We start from the raw sequence: 4507 nt of genomic DNA, 5'->3' as shown, positions 1-4507 counted from the left end.
CCAGCAGAGGTAAGAGCTCTCTGAACTTTGCCCAGGCTATTCTTATTCTAGCAGCTACACTTTCAGTGCACCCACCCCCACTACTCACTTGGTCACATAGATAGCGGAAGCTATCAACTAAGTCTAGTTTTTCTCCCTGGAATGTGGCCAAAGTCGTTTTCTGCACATTTTCAGTGTTTATTGCTCCTGAACATCTGCCACATACAAAAACTAACTTCCTAGTTAACCTTCCTTTGATATTGCTGCACCTCTTATGTGTCCATAGCTTGCACTGGGTACATCTTATATAGTTTCTACCTACTCCTTTTCTATAGATTGAACAGGGCCATCTACCTGAAGGGGTTTGTGTTTTGTCTACTTTCCTACTTATTAGGACTTTGGTTTTAGCTAGGTTGACTCTAAGCCCTTTCGATTCTAGTCCTTGCTTCCACACCTGAAACTTCTCCTCTAGTTCTGATAGTGACTCAGCAATTAGTGCAAGGTCATCAGCATAGAGGAGCTCCCAAGGGCATCCTGTCTTGAATTCCTCTGTTATCGCCTGGAGGACTATGATAAATAGGAGGGGGCTGAGGACTGAATCTTGGTGGACTCCTACCTCTACCCGGAATTCTTCACTGTACTCGTTGCCAACCCTCACCTTACTGACAGCGTCTCTGTACATGGCTTGCACAGCTCTCACAAATATCTTGAAAGTATTTTAAATGCAAGCACATACAATCTTTGTCACGTATATGTGACCTTCGATATAATTTGACCTGCACTTTTTGTACACAATAATCAATAATATTATCTCTTATCTTCTTTTCACACTTGAGCACAATGTGACCTTGTATTTTGACCCTGATGTTTGCATTAAATTTTTCATATTATATAGATGTGTGTGTGTGTGTGTGTGTGTGTGTGTGTGTGTGTGTGTGTGTGTGTGTGTGTGTGTGTGTGTGTGTGTGTGTGTGTCCTTGCCTTGACGATGTGCAATAATTGTAAACAAGCATCATTGTCATATAAGTGGTGTCCTTCATTTCCAGACTCTCACGAAAACATGTTTGGCTATGGGGAAATATGACCTTGCTCGGAAACAGGTGAGGGTTGGTGACAGGAAGGGCATCCAGCTGTAGAAAATTTGCCTTAATGAATTAATTCCATCTGACCTGACCTATGCAAGCATGGAAAGAGTGGACAAGATAATGATGATAATGACAAAGATGATGATGATGGTGATGATGATACACAAGAAAATATGGTAGGTTATTATATTTAGTTGCTAACAGACTAGCAAGGCTGTCTGGGAAGAGTTAACTCAGTAATAAGTGCCCATGTCCTTGCATATGTATGTTCGGAGAGTTGTTGAGTTGTTGATCTTTGTGTTGTTAGGGCAACCTACCTAGTATAGTCAGAAGTTTGTAGCATTTAGCTTTCAATTATTCAGTCCATCTAGCCATAAGAAGATACAACATTGTTGTACAGCTCACTGTTTTATGTAACAGGACATCATCATCATCATCAACATCATCATCACCACCAAGATGATCGTTCTAATACCCACTTTTCCAAGCTTGCTTGGGTCAGACGAAGTTTATTTAAGACAGATTTTCTACAGCTGGATGCCCTTCTTCTCACCAACACTAATCTGTTTCCAAGCAAGATAATATTTTCCCATGACCAGACATGTTCCTGCAGAATATTAGAAGTGAATGACGCTGTCTGTATGAGAGTGATATTCATTTACAACTATCACACAATGTCAAGACATGGAGATGTAAACTAACACACATATCAACATCATCATGATTTAATGTCCGTTTTCTCTGCTGGCATGTGTTTGACCAGAGTTGGTACGGTCAGGGCCCATGCCAGGCTCCATTGTCTGTTCTGGTAAGGTTTTTTATGGCTGGATACCCTTCCAAACACCAACCACTCCACAGAGTGTACTGAGTGTTTTTAACGTGGAACCAGCATGGGTGCCATACCAGCCAAGTGGAAATGGGGTTGTGGAGAGGCATCATCGCACCATCAAGACCATAGCAGAGAGGGGCCACATCTCACAGGTCAAGGCCGTCTTTTTTGGTATATGTCGCCCAGGTCAGGACAGGCTGAGGAGTCAGTGCCACAGAAGGCAATATTCAAGTACGTGTGGAGACATCCATGTACCGCATTGCCGCAACCTGCAGAAGAGAAAGAGCATGGGTTAAACCCACAAAATTGCGGTGCATATTACAATGGAGAAAGGGGACAATAACCTCTGTAAATTCAAGGAACAATGTGTCTGTAGATGGCATGCTACGTCATGTTTTGGATGTGTGCAGGATTATTACTGCAAAGAAGGATGGAGCCAACAGTAATAGACAAGAAGACGAAGCCAGCAGCAATATGCCAGGAACTGAGGCCAGTCCTGAAATCCCACGGTAGTCGCGGAGGCATTGGTGCCCTCCTCAATGGTTGGCTGATTATGAGAAAGTTAAGGCGTGTGGTCAGGGTTGAGGAGAGGATGGGAGCAGGTTGATTGAATGATCTTCAGATCAGTGGGGAGGGGGGACATGTGTTGTTATGAGCCAGGCTGTGTTGTAGGGAAGGACCGGACGTGAGGGAGTACGTATGTCCTGTTGGAATTGGGGCCTGTGGGTCCCACCAGAAGGGCCACGATGGGTATGCGGGGTCAGTGAGGAGCGAGCAGTCAGTTGGCGGCAGACAGCATATGAGAGCAGACATGTTAGACGGTATGGTGGCAGACAGAGCACATGGATGTTGTGAGCGACCCTTTTCCAGATCGACAGGTAAGACTACTGCAACTCTCTCTTTGCTTCCGTCTTTTTCCACCTTCACATTACACTAAGTATGCAGTATGTACCTACAACAGATAAATTCTTTTCTTTCACCCTAGTAATGAATCCAGACTGCAGACCAAGCATAGCTGGAGCCCCATCAGTGCACACCCCTACCAGTGAATCCCACGAAAGTTGGTTTTCCTGAAAGAAGTTTGATACATCACAAAAAATAGCTACTGCTATTGTACAACTATCAATAGGGCGACAGAACAACATTTCCTCTTTTACACAGTTGCCTGAGACAAAACGAGAATATACCAGTAGCTGAGAACACTGAGCGATGCCAGTCATTACATCACACTGGATGGTAAAAACAGGTTAATCTCTTACTTGGTCGAGTAGTCAATCTTTGATGTCTTGAGACAAGTTGTTGATCCTTCCCTTGACTGTATCATCTGATAGTGAAATCTGGGAAGGTTTATTTGCACTATCTTTCCCTAGAACGAATTCTGCTGCATGAGTAGATCTGGTTTTATGAGATACTCTCTGATGTTATCCTAATTTGTATTAAATCTAATTTTGATGCAACATCTTTTTCTCCTCCATTTTTCTATAATTGTTTATGGTATATTTATACCTATAACGATATTTTTCAACTACTATTTTCATATTCTTATTACTTGCTCTGGCTGTTTCTTATGAATATGACAAATCTTTATTAGAAATCATTCTTTCTCTCTTTTTGGACCTCTCAAAAAGTTTGAATTGTTCTTTTTTGAACTTATTTTTTTCCTTATATATATATATATATATATATATATATTTGAAGATAAGCAATAAAAATTCAATAGGTTATAGCAGTACGTACGTTTCGTACAAGCTCCATTTATTCATGTAGTGAGAACACCACATAGAATTTACAATGAAAATGTACTCCTCAGCTGCATAATGGAATTTCATTTTCGAAAGTCATTTTGAAGATATTTGCAAAAAACAAGAGTAAGAGAGGAAAACATACCATCTTGACTATGCTGCTGTTTAACAGACTAGTGAATCAAACAAGAAATAAAATATATTATTATATATATATATATATATATATATATATATAAACAGACAAGATGGACAAATACGTCACTAGGGATTATGTTTCTTGCACCTCGTTTTCCCACCAAACATACAATTACACACATGAAAAAACCACCTCACGTCAAGTTTTATCTGTCTGTCTATATTTGAATAAGTATAGCCACATGTGAGGATTAAAAAGTTTTGTATAGTTATAATTTATAATCTTACAGCCTAATTGATAGGCAGTATAAATATTTTATCTGAACTAGTTCCCTGTTGATTAAAGTTGTTTGCTTTGGTGCTTTCTTTGCAAGTCAGTGAATATGCTCTGTGTTCAACAGTATAAGTAAGACTGATCCAGTGACTTAAGCACTGAAACTGAGGCAGGTACGTATTGTGGTGGGAGATATTAATCATTATCATCATCGTTACTCTCATTTAGTGTTTGTTACAGGCTGTCATAGGTAGGACAGTTTGACAGGATCTGCTGGGTCCAAGGATTGCATCTTGTGTTGTATGTATGCATGTGTGTATGTATGTATGTATGTATGTATGCATGCATGTATGTATGTATGCATATATATATATATGCATACAAACATACATATATTCATATATACATACATACATACATATATATATATATATATATATATATATATATATATATACAT

This window comes from Octopus bimaculoides, chromosome 7, assembly GCF_001194135.2.
Source record: "Octopus bimaculoides isolate UCB-OBI-ISO-001 chromosome 7, ASM119413v2, whole genome shotgun sequence".
Lineage (NCBI taxonomy): Eukaryota > Metazoa > Mollusca > Cephalopoda > Octopoda > Octopodidae > Octopus > Octopus bimaculoides.
Note: the sequence above shows the minus strand (reverse complement) of the source record.